The sequence below is a fragment of the Callithrix jacchus genome, chromosome 3, assembly GCF_049354715.1.
Source record: "Callithrix jacchus isolate 240 chromosome 3, calJac240_pri, whole genome shotgun sequence".
Classification (NCBI taxonomy): domain Eukaryota; kingdom Metazoa; phylum Chordata; class Mammalia; order Primates; family Cebidae; genus Callithrix; species Callithrix jacchus.
The window spans coordinates 155,334,424-155,353,012 of NC_133504.1; the positions used below are offsets into that span (position 1 = coordinate 155,334,424).

General features: G+C 41.2%; 1 long non-coding RNA gene across 1 annotated transcript in view; it reads left to right on the top strand.

Moving 5' to 3' along the window:
* LOC118152324 (uncharacterized) overlaps window positions 1–18,589 on the top strand; it is a 132,595-nt gene that overhangs the window by 107,541 nt on the left and 6,465 nt on the right. Inside the window, exon 4 of the long non-coding RNA XR_013533147.1 lies at window positions 15,329–15,516. This is a non-coding gene — a long non-coding RNA (uncharacterized LOC118152324). The remainder of the gene's footprint in view (window positions 1–15,328; window positions 15,517–18,589) is intronic.

Here is an 18,589-nt window from a genome sequence, read left to right on the forward strand (position 1 = left end):
TGGCGAGTGAATTCTTTGATTATTATGAAATGTCTCTCTTCACCTCTGGTATTATTCTTTGCCTTGGCATCTGCCTTGATATGAATATAGCAAGCCAGCGTTCTTATACCTAGCATTTGCATGTGCTCTGAGTCTTTACACTTAAAATACGTATCTTGTAAGCAGTATATAGGTGGGTTCTGCCTTATTATTGAGATTGACCATTTCTGCCTTTTGCTTGAATTATTTAATCTATTTACATTTAACCTAATTATTGATGTTTGGGTTTCAGTCTGTCCTCCCTAATATTTGTCTCCTTTGTTCTTTGTTCTCTTTATTTCCTGCCTTCTTTTGAGTGAACCGACTCTTTTTTAATTGGTCGTTTTCTTTCCTTTATTATATTTTTGTTTTAGTCATATCTTTGTGCTATTTTTCAGTGGTTGCTCTAGGATTTAGACATGTATCTTTAAGTTGTTATAGTCTACATTCAAATATTGTTGCATCTCAAACAATGCAAGGATCTTACAATCATGTACTTCCATTTAGCACCTGTCCTATGAGGGGCACCACCTTCTGCCACGCTGATCGTGTATGTGTGTGTGTGTGTGTGTGTGTGTGTGTGTGTGTGTGTTTGGGGGTGAGGTCAATCCTTTTTTTTTTTTAAACAGAGTCTTGCTCTGTTACCCAGGCTGGAGTGCAGTGGTGCGATCTCGGCTCACTGTAACCTCTGCCTTCTGAGTTCAAATGATTCTTCTGCCTCAGCCTCCCAAGTAGTGGGGATTACAGGCATGTGCCACCACGCCCAGCTAATTTTTTTATTTTTTGTATTTTTAGTAGAGACCGGGTTTCACCATGTTGGTCAGCCTGGTCTCAAACTCCTGACCTTGTGATCCACCAACCTGGGCCTCCCAAAGTGTTGGGATTACAGGTGTGAGCCACCGCTCCCAGTCGGTCAATCTTATATGTAGTTGTCCTGGGTCTGGGCTCAGTTGTAACTTTAGTTAGATGTAAGTCACCACTGGCCTCCGATATTATTACGCCCACCCGAGCACTTTCCCTTTAGCAGATCTCTAAGTGCCAGCGAAACCCTAGGGATCCCTTTATGCTCTGCAGTTAACTGGTCAGCTTTCTAAACTGCAAGTGACCTCTTTCTGCTTTATAACCTGGCTGCCAGCTTTTGGGGCTGCTGGGGAATTTTGTTTGCTGGTCAGTTTACCCCTGGCTGTCCATGCATTCAGATGCCTTTCTCTCTCTCTCTCGGACCTTTTGTCTTGTCCCAGCCCCTGAGGTTTGCTGTGATGCACTTGAAAGTACAGCTGTGCCTTAAAAAGATGTCTTCAGCTCTACTGTCCCACCTCAGCCTGCTGCAGACACTGCCTTGGATTGGTGAAGGCTCAGAGGGTTCTGGAGAGGTCTATCTCAGTTCACCTGTCCTGCTTCTCCACAGGAACAATCTCTCGCAGCTCTCCTGCCCTGTCCCCAGATATCTGTGTGCTACCCCCACACACTTGATGTGGAAGGTGCTGGCAGATAGGTGCCGCTTTGCTGTACGGCTGGGATCCTGGGGATGCTGCTGTTTTGCCAGTCTATATGCAGCTGTCCCAGGTTTGTTGACAATTCAGCTAACTTTTTCTTATTCCTATCTATGGCATAGTTTTCCTCCTCCTACCAATCCCATGATGGTCTGAATGCTTGTGACCCCTCAAAATTCATATATTGAAGCCTAACCCCCAAAGCAGTGTATTAAGAGGTATGTTTTTTGGAGGTGATTAAGTGATGAATGCAGAGCTCTCCTCATGGCATTAGAACCCTTATGCAGCCATAAATGGCATTAGTGCCCTTAGGAGCACCGTGGAATACTATGCAGTCATAAAAAAGAATCAATTCATGTCCTTTGCAGGGACATGGATGAAGCTGGAAACCATCACTCAGCAAACTGACACAAGAACAGAAAACCAAACACTGCATATTCTCACTCATAAGTGGATGTTGAACAATGAGAACACATGGACACAGAGAAGGGAACATCACACACCGGGGCCTGTCTGGAGGTGGGTAGCTAGAGGAGGGATAGCAGGGGGCAGGGGGATTGGGGAGGGATAGCATTAGGAGAAATACCTAATGTAGATGAAAGGGTGATGGATGCAGCAAACTACCGTGGCACATGTATACCTATGTAACAAGCCAGTACACTCTGCACATGGACACCAGAACTTAAAGTATAACAAATAAATTTTAAAAAGAGAGAGAGACGGGAAGGAGCATGTTGGCCTCTTTTGGCTCTTCCTTCATGTGAGGAACAGATGGTGCCCTCACCAGACACCGTATCTGTTGGTGTCATGATCTTGGACTTCCCAGCTTTCAGAACTGTAAACAAAAGTTTCTGTTGTTCATAAATTACCCAGTCCAAGATATTTTATCAAAGCAGCCCAAACAGACCAAGACAGATCTCCTGGGATGTAAGCAAATGATGAAAAACTTAGCGCTTTCTAGAATTTAGTTCATTTAGGTTTCTTTGCGTTCTCAGCTCTAGGATGGGGTCTAATAAACTATCACCTTGTAGTTTTCTCGGCTTTTTCTTATTGTTAGTATAAGAGTAACCATGTCTTGCCACTTACTATACAGTCTAACAGAAGTGAAACTCCCTATGGTAATTTTTTAATCTTTTATATGTGACCAAGTTTTCCTTTCTGATAATTCCTAACATCTTTTTTTCTACCCACAGAACTCTGAAATTTCACAATGATATGGAGGTTGGTAGGGTTTTTGTTGTTATTTATTGTGTTCGGTACTGAGTAGCCTCTTTAAATATATCAGTTCTGCAAAATATTCTTGTAGGATTGCCTTGATAATTTTCTTCCCTCCCTATTTGCTGTTCTTTTTTTTTTTGATAGAACTCAAATAACCTGAGTGTTCAACTTCCTCACTCAATCCTCTGTGTCTCTTAGCTTTTCTCTCCTCTGCCTATATCTTTTTATTCTACTTTCTTGGAAGATTTTTCCACATTATTTTTCAATCACTTACATTTTAAATTTGAATATATATGTACATAATTTCCAAGAGCTCTTTTTGGCTGTTCTCCATTTTTCTTCCTTCCTTTAAAAACATCAATCTTTTCTTGCTTAATGGAAAAAATTCTCCTTGAGAATATGACTTAGAGTCATTTTCGAGTTTTCTTTTGCCCCTTCTACCTACACTGTCTATTTCTTCTGAGTTCCTCTTCCATTTCTCTGTTTCCTTGGTTTTTGGTCTCTTCCTTCTCAAATGTCTGATGATTTTGGGTTGTCCTTTTAGAGTTAAGAGTGAGGCATTAAAGAGCTACAAATCTCTGTGTATCGATTTGTGGGCTGGACCAAAAGGTGGCTAGATGGGACCCTGAGTGCCAGTATTTCTACATGGATTTTTTAAATTGCAAGTTCTATAAAGTGGGGGAAGGCAGTTGTGGGTCTCATTGTACAGTATGCACTTGGGACACTTTCGACTTCAATAGGGTGTTCCTGCTTCGCTTCGCTGTCCTCCACAGAACCTTCCGGTTTGGTTACTCTGGAGAATAAACCCAGCAGGGGAGCTTCCTGACTCTTCAGGGTGAAGGTATGAATCTGGGAATTGGACTACTGTTCATTACAGTTATGAACCAATCCTGACATTCAGTCCTACCCTCATACCTGATGCCAAGGAGGCTTCCAGTTTCGGAGCCTTTCCAGGGTGCTGCCATCTGAGTTGGTTTGCTTTCTTGACACCTTCCCCTTGCCCTGATTCCACTTTCTGTACCTTTCACCTTCATCTTCTTTGTCATTTTTTATTGGATGTCTAGAAAAATAAATTTATCAGTGGATGATAGATAGAAGGGAGAAAAGGAGGTTTTGAACGATTTACAAGGGAACTGGCATTTTGACTGGTCTTGAAGAACCCCTTGGCTTTTGATTCTTGAAAGATTGGCTGGAATATTAGAATGTAGGGGGAAATTCCAGGTCAAAGAAACTGCATGAGCGGATAGGGATCAAAGTGATTTAGGTTAAACGGTTTCTTCACTCTAAGTCAGTTACCAATTTCACCATCACTTTCCATATACAAAAATTTGTGCATCTCTGGCCCACTGATGTCTCTTCTCCTATACTTTGATCTTTTTCGAGTTTTGATCCTTGTAAATACCTGTCAGTTTAGTGGGCTTTGGAGGTGGAGCAGTAGAAAATGCATTTGTTTAACCCAGAGTTTCGCAACCATGGTACTGTTGACATTTTGGGGTGATGGTTCTTTGTTGGGGGGTGGGGGGTGCTGCTTGGTGCATTGCAGGATGTTTAGCAGCATCTGGACCTCTACTCACTAGCTGCCAGTAGCTCCCACCCCCAGTTGTAATAGCCAAAAAGTCCCTAGACGTTGCCGAGTGTCTTTTGGAGGGGGACATCATCCAGAATTATTGAATTAAAAACAGATTCATCATTAAATGATGGAGAGAGAGAGAAAAAAGGGACTGACAGGTTTGTTAAGGAATTGGCGTTCTGGCTTGGTCTTGAAGAATCAGTTGGATTTTGACTAGTGGAAGATTGGCTGTACTGTTAGAATGTAATGAAGGAAATTCTTGGTGAAAGAAATCACGTAAGCAAATGAAAGCAAAGGAATTTGGATTGAATGGTTTTCTATAATCCCAGTATAGGTACCTGTGATGGGGGGAAAAGCTGCGAAGGTAGGAGGCAGGTTATGAAGGCCTTGAATGCAAACATATGGAACCTGGGTATTATCCTGCAATGATATGATCGCATTTTTTTATTTTGAGCAACAACTCCAACTTTAGAAAGTAGAACCTAGGTCAAGTGTGGTGGCTCACGCCTGTCATCCCAGCACTTTGGGAGGCTGAGGTGGGCAGATAACTTGAAGCCAGGAGTTCAAGATCAGCCTGGCCCACATGGTGAAACACCATTTACACTAAATATGCAAAAAATTAGTTGGGCATAGTGATGCACACTTGTAGTTTCAGCTACTTGGGAGGCTGAGGCAGGAGAACTGTTTGAACCTGGAGGCAGAGGTTGCAGTGGGGCAAGATCATACCACTGCCCTCTAGCCTGGGTGACAGAGTGAGACTCCAAAAAATAAAAGAGAAAGTAGGACCTGAGTGCTGGTAGATCAGTGAGGTATCTATTGCAGTGGTGAGGGGTGATGGGAGTTGGACATAGAAGCTTCAAGTGTCTTCATTTCTTCCATAATTAAAGGAACCAAAGAAGATCCAGTAGATAAATAATGGGTTATTGAAGTTTTCTGACATACATATTTGCATATTTAAAGAAAAACTGTGTCTTAATTCAAGGAAAGTACCTCACCAGTGGGATTTTCAGGAGGTGGATACCCTTAAAACCACACCCATGAAACAACAGCCTACTTTACTCGTGTTTTGTCAGCCTAGGATCAGTTATAGCAATTGCCTATGAAAAATGGCATTGATGCTTGAGGCTAAAAAGGGAACTAACACTTTCTAATGAGGACCGTTTACATTTGCATTAGAAGGTGAGGTGGTCTAAGAAGAGCTGAAACGCCTTCGGAGGGAACATCACTGCCTGCTACCCTTGACACCTCAGTTCCTAATCTTAGTAAGAGAAACGGAACTACCCTTTCATCTCAGGTCTGCTTGGAAGATCAAGCCAATTTGGTTTTCTGACAGCTACTGCTATTTCTTAAAGAAAAAAAAGTAATTGTAGAAACTGTCTTTGAATCACTTTGTTTTACAAGTAACAAATTCAGTAAAAGCAAAGAAGAAGGTAAGAGAGATAAAGAAAGAAGCTGTTCAGAGATATTGGAATTTGGAGGATTAAAGAGGAGATATTTATAGATGGAGACTTTCTAGAAGTAAAATAGCAAATAAAAAACTGAAACTGTGGTTTTCCCTCCCAGGGGACAGGTGAGGTGCCCTCACCATAATGGGGGCAATTTCCCCCTCCTTACTTTCAATTTCTCCTTGCCACCCTATCCTCTTTATTAGTGAAATGATGGGGAAGTTTTGGTGTAACCTGAATACTTCCTGATTTGAGTAAAATAAGAAAAAAGCACAGAAAGGAAATATGGTTTTAAGCGCAAAGGGAAATTGACTAAATGTGAAATCTTTCGTGACTACATTAACCTGGGAGTGTCCATTTTGAATTTTGTTGTGCTAAAAGTTCTTGAAGACCCCAGTACCGAGATCCTCACACCTAGCAATGGAGTGAATCAGGCATGAGTTATGTGTCTCCTTCTGATATCTCAGCTTGGATTTTGTTTGGCTGACTTCCCACTGGAAGATGTGTCACACAGTTGACTGCTGCTGGGATAGAAAGGTTTTCTTTTCTTTTCTTTTTTTTTAAGACAGTCTTTCACTAGTTCCCGGGGCTGGAGTGCGGTGGCGTGATTTTGGCTCACTGCACTCTGCCTCCTGGGTTCAAGCAATTCTCTTCCTCAGCCTCCAGAGTACTTGGGATTACAGGTACCTGCCACCACGCCCAGCTAATTTTTTTGCACTTTTAGCAGAGATGGGGTTTCACCATATCGGCCAAGCTGGGATAGAAAGTTTTTCTGTCAATATTAAACATAGTGATATGAAGTTTGAAGATTTTGGAGGTACAAATAATGCCAACAGCGACTTGCTGCTTGAAAGGATAAAATTTTATTAGATGTTGGAAGATATGTGTTAATTTAATTTCATATTATTTTCTCTGAACTGCACAGGATGTGATCAGATACATTTTCTTTCCATTGAGATGGGGCTCACTCTGTTGCCCAGGCTGGAGTGGCGTGGTGTGATCATGGCTCACTGCAGCCTTGAACTCCTGGGCTCAAGCGATTCTCCCACCTCAGCCTCCTGAGTAGCTGGGACCACAGGCACATGCCACTTCGCCTGGCTAATTTTTTTTCTGTGTGTGTGTAGAGATGAAGTCTTATGATATTGCCCAGACCAGATACATTTTAACAAATGATTCTTAATCCAAGCTTGTTCTCTTTCTATACAAAATTCCCAAAACAATTGTAATCAAACAGGTAGTTTTCTGTCCTTGTTTCAAAGTTCATCTTTGCTTTCAACTCAGCAAAAGGTTTAATTTTAGTACACTACGCCATGTTAATGGTCCAATGGTTTGCTGGTTGCAGTTGGGTGGAGGTGTAATAGTGTACATCCGTAAATTGCCCGGTGTGCGTTGGTTTTTGGTATTATAAGGGATTATGCCCACTGACATATCTGTTTGCAATCAAAGTTTGCTTATTGAGAAGGGTGCTGTTTCCTAAAAGCCACTAAGAAAAAAGTAAATCTTATATGAATTTGACTTAGGAAGAATAAAACAAACGTTGGCAACTTTATCATGTTCAACAATTGCTATTTCAATGTTCTCTCAGTTGCTCTGAAGGAGAGTCGTTAGCTAAATAAATGAGCTGGAGGATGAAAACCCTAACACCTACATGGGCTCAATCTATGATTTGCTAATCGTTGCTAGACTTTAGCTGAGTCAAAGACAGTGGCTTTGGCAGTTACAGCAAGGGGAGCAGTGTGGCCAGATGGCCAATGTCTTCTTTTATTCTTTTGAAATTCTCTAATTTTTTTTTTTCTTTAAAATTCTCTAAATGTTAATCATTCACTAAAATCAGTAAGCCTCTTGAACGGGTTTCTTGCTTTTGTGATAGAGTAGGGTGCCTGATGAGGATCAGATCTTATCTTTTTGCAACCTGAAAATCTGCCCTGTGGAGGACTGAGAAGTACTTTCTGCCTTTCTGATGGAGCCCATGATCTATTTTTGGTACACATTGGTTGGGAAGGGGCTACTTTGGGGGACTACACGGCAGGCCCAGTTATCAACAGTAATGATGGCCTTTAGGTAGTGCTCACCATGTGCCAGGCACCTTTCTAAGCGCCTTACAAATGTGCATTCATAGACTCCTCAAAGGGCCCTTTGAAGCGGCATTCCCATTTTGTTGATGAAAAGACTGAGGCACAGGAACATATGTCTGATGCCAAAGTCCGTGTTCCTGAGTTTGTAATTCCCTTTTAAATGATTTATACCAGGGTAGACAGGGATGTGCCACTCAAAGGGACAAGCATCAACTAGCACAGGCTTGTGGAATGTGGAATCCCAGGGACTCCCAGAAAGAAGTGGTCAAGGGCAAGACACAGGGAAGAGCATCTGACACCCCCAATGTTTAAGCAACTATTCAGACTATCTGGGACTGGGGAGATTAGGGGTATCTGAGTGGCGTGTGTTTTTGTAGTCTAAAATCTGAGCTAGGCTACTTATTTTTGGATGCGATCACAGGGGGTGATGGTGATCAATGTAGGAAAAAGGTACAACTTATTTAGTTTATCTACTTACTCAGCACATATTTATGGAGTGTTTACTGTTCTGTCTGCAGCAGACAGCTACAGCGAGGACACTGGAGTATTCCACTGATAGGCTGAGCATCCCTGACTTGTAAGTCTGGAGACAGACTCTCTTACAACGATAGTTGCAGTACTTTACGGGTGCCTATAACCAGCATTCCCCACATCCCTTCAGGCCAATGAATTACTAATGTGCTGAGATGTTTAAAATATAAGATACAATTACGGGACATAAGGTATTGTCTAAAACCTACTTAGGTTGTTGAGAAGAGGGAAATAAGAGGAGGAATGATGACTTAGAATGTGGAGATGGTGCTTTATGTGCTCAGAAGAAAAAGGGTGAGAAAGGAAGGGAGAGTCAATTAAATGCAGAGGAACATTTATTGAATGTCTATTATAAGCCAGGTCAATTTGCAGGTGTCATCTTGTGTTATTCACCCCACAGCTCTGTGATATCTGTTATGGTTCCTATTTTAGATTTTTACAGACTCGACCATAGTTATACAGCTAGTAAGCACGGCTCGTTAAGTGGCAGAGCCTGGAGTTTACTGCATACCTCAGGAGGGAATGAAAGTTGGCACCTCCTAGAAAGAGAAGGACCTTCCTTGGCACAGTCAGACTAGGCAAAAAGGGTATATGAAAAAGATGGCTGGGATGTCACAGATAATGATGGTTTTCAGATGTTAGATTCTTTTCTATTTTGGCAGAAGATGAGACAGTAGGAAAGGGCCAGGGTGCCGGGACAAGGGGAGAGATCACCTCTGGGAAGGCTAAGAAGGTGTAGAGATTGGCAAGCCACCGAGTGCTAACTGCAAATAATCTGTGTAAAGTTTTCTCCAGGCTTGCTCTGCTTACTTTTGATTGTATCAAAAAAATAAGAAGCAAGTTCTTCAGATCCTTTTGTTTAACAGAAGCCATGAATGTGAATAGTTCAAGAAGACCATCAGCCAGCCCTACTGATGCCTGTGAATGTCATGCAAACTTTATTTTATAAGAGCTTCATACTGAGAGAGTCCCTTTAGTTAGAACACCATATCCTTTAGAATCAAGTAGTCAAGAGTGGTCTTCTGTTTAGGAGAAGGAATTACGAATACTTCTTCCATTATAACGTACACTGTTCTTCTGATGGTAGCACCTAGAACTGTAACTATGCGGTAGATAAGAGCATGGCTTTGAAATTAGACAGAACTGGGTTCAAACTCCAGCTCAGCTATGAAGCAGGTTAGGATATAGGTTGGCTGTATAAATAATGGAGGTTTGAGCAAGCTAGAAAGCTATTTTCTTTTTTACTTAATGGTTTGAGATAGGTGGTCTAGGACTGAGAGAGGTGGTCTACACTGTGCAACTGTCCTGGAATTTAATCTTGTTGCATTGTCCATAGGATGAGGTTTTCAAACGTGAAGTTCAAGATGCCTCATTTCTTCATCAATATTCCAAGTAGCAGTATGGAAGAGGGGAATGTGGTGGTGGGGGAGCACTTTCTATTTAAAGGCAAGTCCAGGAAGTTACCCATATCATATAATTTCTTTTTATATTTCATTGGCCAGATCTTACTCTCATGTCTGTACCTGGCTGCAAGGGCAGCTGGGAAATGTAGTCTTTATTCTGAGGAGCCATGTGGCTAGTCCAAAATCAGAGGTTCTATCACTGTGGGATCTGCTGAGTGACTTTGGACTGGTTAATTAACCTCTGTGTCTCAGTTTATTCCCCTGTAACATGGGATAATAAAAGTCTACCTCACAGAGTTGGTGTGATGATTAAAGAGGAAAATATTCCAAGTACCTATTAAGCACTCAACAGAGATAGCTGTGATGATTATTGGTTTATTGAGGCTGGGAGCATTTCCAGAACCCTCTACCCCACAGACTAGGACCCTGAGCTTGTCACTCCTTTTCTATGTAGGCTCATGTTTGAATCCTCTAAAGCAGAGCTGTCCAATATTTTGGCTTCCTTGGGAGCACATTGGAAGAAGAAAAATTGCCTTGGGCCACATATAAAATACACTAATGATAGCCGATGAGCTAAAAAAAATTGCAAATATATCTTATAATGTTTTAAGAAAGTTTACAAATTTGTGTTGGGCCACATTCAAAGCTATCCTGGGTGGTATGTGGCCCACTGGCCGCGGGTTGGACAAGCTTGCTCTAAAGGCCCTGTGGTTAGAATTTAATGACCAAAGAATTACCCACCAACAACGGAAAGCAAAAGGTTCATTCCACACAGTCCCCAAGAGAAAAAGAGTTGGCAGTGGCTATGATTCCTTTCCCCAGCCACCAGCCCCTGAAGGACAGAGGTGGCAGATGAAGATGAGGAGCACAGTCTGGCTTTATCTCTTGCTGCCCAGCTATGCTCAAGGCTTACCTTTCTTTCATCTCCAAAATCCAGCGCTCCAGTTTCAGGCTGAAGTACGCCAGCTCTTCACTGGTGCTTTTGCCTCCATTCTCCACAGCCTGGCACCTGTCCTGTCCACCCAGAGAGCCAGCCACATTTAGATAGAAGTTAGTGATGAATAGTTATTAGAAAATAATTTTTACAATTGCCTGTTGGCTTTTTGCTGGCTTTGTTTTCAGATGCTGGGTAATAATGCAGGTGCTAAGTCAGATGCAAAGGTGCGTCTTCCTTCCGGAAAGTACACAGGGCTCAGAAACTTGTTCAGAATGTATTTGCACTACGAAGTGGCTGATCCGTTCCTGTCAAGACCTTGTAAAATACCTGCCATTAACAGAAGTTACCTTAGCCTCTCTGAGAGGTATTTCATGCTATGGTTTATACAATATCAGCTCTTTCCTTACATGTGGCCTGAAAGACATTCTTTTGTTTCAGCTAGCCACAGATGTCCTGACTACCAGCTACTCAAAGTCCAGAATCCTTTGTTGGAGGCCTACTGTATGCCAGACCCTTTTAGAGTAGCCCTTAGCTCTCCCACCTTCTCAGAGTGGCACTATCTGCCTGCTCTGTGGATGAGCAAACTGATCATGTAGCACATTCTAGAGTAATTCTTACTGCAATTCAAGATGTGTTTTCTTGCCCTGATTCCTCCTCATGGAAAGAATTATCTCTGTAACTTCATCACTGTATCTGGCAGCAAAAAGAGAGAGCCTGTGGTAGTTGAAAATATGCATATATTTTAAATCAACAGGAGTTTGATACTCTTCTTCTTGGCTGTATATCATCAAAGAATTCCTCAGTTGCACGAGTTCCATTATTAACACAGAAAGAGGCTAATAAAAGCTCTTATATACCAACAGCTTTCTCTTATTTCCTTCTCTCCTTCCTCTTCCCTTTCTACTTTCTTGCTTCCCTCCCTCCCTGTCTCCCACCCTCCCTTTCTTCCTCCCTCTCTCCTTTCCTCCCTCCCTTCCTTCTCCCCATTTTTCTTTGCTTCCCTTATTTCCTTGGATGATGTAAATCACAGATTGCAATAAACAGCCTAAAGGTTTTAGAGTTTCAGTGAACTAAGATTTACAGATCACAGCTAATCACTAGTTTGTCCTTACTACAGTAAACTTAACTTGTTGCCCTCTGTGCGGTTAAGGGAACCAAAACAAATTCAACTCCACACTCTCGTTATCCTCAGTGAGGTCCTGTGCCTTGACATGCATCACTTACAGTAAAAACTTTGGTTTTTCAAATTGATTCAGTGCCCCTCAGTTCCATCTGGAGAGTAGAAGTTGTCATGTAAAACAAAGACAACTCTGGTTTCTTCATAGAACAAGAGCCATATGTGGAACTGAAGGCACTACTTTTCAAAGTAGCTTGTTTCCAACAACAGCTTGGGGAATCTCCTTTTGAGATAGCAAGAAAAGTTAGCACAAGGAAACATAGGTTCCCCCACCAACCACCCAAATCCTTTAGTCTTTTCATGTTGAATCTTTGCCACTGAAACCTAAGGAAATAACTGGGTTTAAATATAATAGTTATTCGTTACCATAGCCTGATAGTAGGTGGGGTTTCGAAACAGTTTTTGTTTCCAGTATATGCCCTTTGATAATAGAATAACATGACCCTTTTAGTAATTAGTAATGCTTTTCAACAATTGCTCTCACAGAAGAAATTGGCGTGATTTTACAAGTCTGATTTGTTTCATATTAATATTTGTACATAGATGCAGGGAAGATCTTATAGGCATGCAGAAATACTATACTTAATAACATAGAAACAAGTAAAACCCCAATTGGAAAGCTTCTCATCCTCCTGTCAGATTGAAAAAACCAAAAGCCTAGAGAACTATGGCACTATGTATTTTTGATGGTTTGCTCATTAAGAAAAAAGTCCTATTTCTTTACAGAAGTATATAGCAGAACATAAAGGTTCTGGTAACTTGAAAAAACTGCAAAATTTCTCTTCTAAGCTCACAGAAATTAGCTTTAACTATGCTCTTTGTAATTCTAAGAAAAAGACCATACGATGTGATAAAATAGTAATAATAATAGTAATATTAAGGAATTCAAGGAATGGGGAGAAACGTTTTACTTTCATCGACTTTAACAACAAAACGTTTGCAGGAAATGCTCATAATTTAAAGTTAAGTGTAAGAAAGCAAAATACAAAATATCATGAGCCAAATTTTGTAAAAGCTGGAAACGGAGGTATTAAAAAGATTAAAAGGATACATACTAACATGTGAGCATTTGTTTCTCTGCATGTTGAGATTAATTATTGGCCATGCTCACATTCTTTATTCTTTCATGCTACTTTCCACTTCTACAGTGATTATGTTATATTCTTTTTAAGATAAATGTATTAGCTTTAAAACACACAAATTAAAGTAACAGAAGGCCTTCTCTATTAGTAGAAATCAAACAGGAGAAATGTAGAAAATAATGTTGCTTTGGAAAGTTAAATTTTTTTTTTTCTTTCTTTCTTTCTTCCTTTTTTCCAGAGGTCAGCAAAAGCCCTTTCCCTGTTTCTGTAAAGGGCTCTCTAAGTATTTTGGGCTTTGTGGTTCATACAATGTCTATTTTAACAATTCTGCTCTGCCATTGCAATGCAAAAGTAGTTGGATCATACGTAATGAATGGGCATTGTGTTCCAATGCAATTGTATTTATTAGCACAAATTTGAATATCATATACTTTTGTATATTATGAAATGCTATCCTTCTTTTGACTTCTTTGCCCACTATTTATAAATGTAAAAACCATTTATAGCCTATGGGTCATATAAAAACACATCATAGGTCAGATTTGGACCTCAGGCCATAGTTTGCCAACCCCTGCTCTATTGTGTTATTCTGCATTTTCCAGAAAATTAAAAATATAAATTATCTTTCACTTTTCTTTTTAATAACATCAGAAAAATTTAAAATGGGTGCATGTGCTCAGATGGCTCAGATTACAAAAATGCGTTCCAGTGGATAGGAACCAGATTGGTTTCTGCTCCTGAATCTGAAATCCTAGGTCTGTCGGGGCTAGGTCTGCACTAATTAGAATTCCATTCAGGCTGATGAAAAAGGGGCTCTTTCCATGCAAGCCTGGCAATTCCAGAGCTGTCCGTAGCCACGTAGCTCCAGGTATCTGCCAACTGTTTCCACAACATTCTTCTGAGGCTTCACCAGGACCTTAGTGTGGAGAAGGCAATAATTCTCCTCTCTGGCCACCACAAGGGCTGAACTGGAGGCACTTTCCCCAGGGTATGACTCAGAAGTAACCCCACACTGGGACCTCGTTGGTTCAAAGAGGATGTTGTTACACCCACAGGAGATGGGTATGCGAAGCCAGAGACCATTGCAGTTCAGCATCGTGATCGTGATCCTTTTGAGTGGCTACTGCAAGCTGCAGTGATGCTGGTGCACGAGGGAGTGGAGTTAGACCCTGCATGTCTCTTTCAAGTGTTAGTGGACTGTTTTGTTGAAGTCTTGCTTATTCCTGGAGTCTTTTGTTATTGTGCTTTTGTTATTTTTTAAATACGTTTTTTGGTCTTTAACTGCTTCATTATCTAGTCCAGTAGTGAATAGATTCATCCAAACTGAATTTACTGGGAGGTCGAGGCAGGCAAATCACTTGTGGTTAGGGGTTCAAGACCAGCCTGGCCAACATGGTGAAACCCTGCCCATACTAAAAATACAAAAATTAGCCAAGCATGGTGGCACACGCCTGTGGTCCCAGCTACTTGGGAGGCTGAGGGAGGAGAATTGCTTGAAACCGGGAGGCGGAGGTTGCAGTGAGCTAAAATCACTGTACTCCAGCATGGGCTACAGAGCGAGACTCTGTCTCAAAAACAAAAAACAAATAAACCCTTCCAAACCACATCTAGACAACTCACAATAACTGTGGAGACAGGGACAGTGAGTATCTTGGGGAGGTGCACAGTTGTGGGAGATGGAAATGCCATAAAAACCCAACATAGAGGCTGAATCAAGGAAGGCAGAATGTAGAATTCAAATAATCAATCAATCAATCACAAAGCACTTATTAAACACCTATCATGCTCTAAATCTCTGTGATCCCTGTCACCTTTTATTTGCTCTCTATACTTATGATTGGACAGACATGATGTGCTTCCAGCACTGAGGGAGGGTCAATGGAGGAGTACATGGAACATTTTCTTTTAATACAATTTTACAACTTAGTGAAGACTCAAAATTTTGCTTATCAGAAGAGGACTTTATTCAGATGATATAAGAGTACTAATTAGGATCCTTTATTTGTGTAAGATAATGTTTCTTTTTTGTGACGGAGTGTGGCTCTGTCACCCAGGCTGGAGTGCAGTGGCGCGATCTTGGCTCCGCCTCCTGATTTTGGTATTTTTTAGTAGAGACAGGGCTTCATCATATTGGCCAGGCTGATCTCTATCTCCTGACCTCATGACCCACCCACCTTAGCCTCCTAAAGTACCGGGATTACAGGCGTGAGCCACCGCGCTCAGCCTTGGAAGTGTTTCTTAATAGTTCCTGTTAAAAAACACCAAAAGCATGTCTATAGAGTTCATGTTTTATTTGGCAGAGAAGGGTCCCACTGTAGAAGGCAGACTTACAAGGATTTGAACATAAGGAGAGTCTGATGCGTTTGCTTTTCTTCTCAGGGAGAAGAATCCCTGACTTCAGAACCCCTGAGGCCCTGCAAGTGATTTGTATTAGAGCATCCCTGCAGTTGACTGTCTGACAGTCACCAGATGCTGGATTGATCTGTAAGTGCCAGAAGTGCACAAAGACTTCACTCCAGAAGAAAGAGCTCTGGGCTGGATTGTGACTCCAGTGCCCTGGAGGACTGGTAGGAAACATCATAAACTTTCTCGCTCTTTGACAGATCTGCTGTTTTAGTCCTTAGTAAACCAGCAAGGGCTATAGGTAATCATCTTGGTTGAAGAAATGGGATTTAGGTGCCAGGACTCCTTCAGATCTAGGCAGAGCTAGGGTGGGTTGTGTGGGCACAGGGGATGTTAAAAATGCTTTAGATTTTGGCAGGCTGAGCTGAGCTTGGTTTCTCAGTAACAAAGGGCAAGCTTCTCACTCCTTATCGGAAATGAAGGATGTTTCAGTATTAAACTACAATATTTCTCATTAGGTCAAAACATTTTGTAAGCATACATCTCTGGAATCACAAATGGAAAAATTTAATTTGTTTTGTAGAAATTGATTTTATAGATTTTTTTCAGGAACTTTTTTTTTTCTTTTTAAGGTAAGGTAGGTATCCTTGTATTATTCTTCTAGCTTTAATGAACCTCCTCTTCTCAGGTATTTTAAACACTCAGTGAAACTGACCTGGAAAAGGTGATCAAGAAGAAAGATAGCAGTCTCTCTCTCTCTCTCTCTCTCTCTCTGTGTGTGTGTGTGTGTATGTGTGTGTGTGTAATTGTGCAGGTGTGATGAATGAGAATTGCTGCTACATAACAGGCAAAACATAGATTTGTGCATCAGATAGGCACAGCTAAAATTCTAACTTCAGCACTACTAAGTAAGTGTTTTGGCGCAAGTTAGATGACCTCAGATTTCTCACCTGTAATATGGGTATAATCGTATCTATTTAGCACAGTATTTGGCACTAGCACACAGAAGAGGTGCTCAAGAAATGGCAACTTTGATTATAATAACAATGATTATTATGCCTTTTAACTCAATAGGCTCAGGAAAAAGTTTATGAAATTCATGGTCCACACTTAGATTTTTAGAAGTTCTATAGCTTTTGACTTTTGCTATTTGGGTAGTGAAGCTTCATGCCTGCTAATTTCTGTTTTGGGACTCCAGACTTCGAAATGTGTATAGATTTTTGCCAAGGCGATCGAAACCAGGAGCCGAGACTCATGGGTTGTGGACGTGAGGGCTGGCCAATCCGTTTTGTGTATCATTCATAAGCCTTAAATTGGTCATTCTTAAGGCCTAATAATGCCGTTGATCAGGATAACTTGGAGTCATTACCGTTAACTTGTTTGCCAAATAAATGAATAAAAAAGAGTATATGTTACTGGAACTTTCCTTCAGCTTAGTCCCACAACAACGGAGTGAAATTTGATAGAATGGGACTCAGATAGGAACGTTTTTGGAAAAGCTTCTCTGGTGACTCTTCTGCGCACCCAGATGTGAGATCCACTGACTCCAAACATTTTAAATTTAAATTATTTTTAATGAATTAATTGCCAGGACTACAAGTCTTTTTTATTTAACGTTTTTTTTTCTCTGTTGTCACTCTCAGCTGTCCTATCTCTGCGGGCTGTTTGTCCTTTCTCCTCCTCTTCTGTATTCCAGTTGGAAACATCTATGATGTTTATAATATCTGGGGAAGCAGCTCACCAAACTTTTTAGAATTGCGGTTCATGATCCTTCTACCCATTTGGCTGGTGGCTTTTTGGTTCTCTGAACTTCCAGTTTCAAGGTCACCAAGTATTAAAGGGGCCTGAGAACTAGGAGCCTGGAAACATGAATCATGGAGAAGAGAGTCAGCCAGTCCATTTGGTACTCAGTGGCTTCACAATTCTTAAATTGTAGTGCTTGAGCAGGAACCCCAGCGAATGCACTAGGTACTGAAAGGCAGAGCAGAAGCCACGGAGAACATGGAGCTGTGTTTTAATGCTACCTCCATCATTAGCTGTGTGACCTTGGGCCAGTAGTTGACCTTGCTGGACCTCTGTTTCTTTTCTTGTAAAATTAGGTAAAAATTTATGAAATATTTCCAGCAGAAAAATCACAGAGAATAATGTAATAATTACATGTGTACCTACCGCCCACTCTAATAAATCCTATTACTTTCCATGATGACTTCTTTATATGCTTGAAGATAATTTTGCAGCCTCTTTTGAACCCCCTCCCTAATCTTATTCTCTTTCCTCCACCCCTAAAAATAATCATTATCCATTAATCATTGCTGGAGTTTATCATTCCATGTATATTTTATATTATATCTAGACCGGTTTACAATGTATAGGATCATCTTACTGGTTTCTACACTTGAGTGCTATGACTATTCATATTATTCTTCAAGGTACCTTTTTACAATTTACTATCATGTGTTTGAGGCTAATTCATGTTGATGCATGTGGCTCTGGTTTGTTCTGTATAATGTTCCATGACATGAATATACCATTTCACGAAGCCCATTCTTCTGTTGGTGAATCTGAGGTTATTCAGGATAGAGAAATTTCAAGGTCCCCTCCAGTTTGAACTTTCTAGGATCTGGCATGAAAATGTACTTTTTCTGAAGAAGTTTTGTAGCAACACCTTTGGCCTTTCCCACTGTCTCAGGTGTCCACTCTTTCAAAGGGCACCTCGTGGGCATGTGGGAGATTGCGGAAGTCAGATCTTTGGCTGCTGGGGTCATCACCGTGTTTAGTGAGCACAAAGAGGCCATTATCGTGCAGTGGATCGAAAAGCACAGACTTTGGAATCAGTCAGACTTTGTTTTACATCCTAACTTTGCCACCTGTGAGTTGTGTAATCTTGGGCAAACTACATAACCTCTGGGAACCTGAATTTCCTCAACTAGAAAATTAGAAACAGATGGTCTGGCTTGGTGGGTCATGCCTGTAATCCTAGTACTTTGGGAAGCCAAGGCAGGCTGATTGCCTGAGCTCAGGAGTTCGAGACCAGCCTGGGCAACATGGTGAAACCCCATCTCTACTAAAATACAAAAATTAGCCAGGCGTGGCAGTGTGTGCCAGTAGTCCCAGCTACTTGGGAGGATGAGGCAGAAGAATCGCTTGAGCCCAGGAGGCGGAAGTGAGCCGAGACGGCGCCACTGCACTCTTCCCTGGGCAACAGAGTGAGACTCCATCTCCAAGAAAACAGAAAAGTAGGAAAACAATTTTTCCTGCTTATGGTTGCCATGAGGATTAAAGACGATAATGTATATA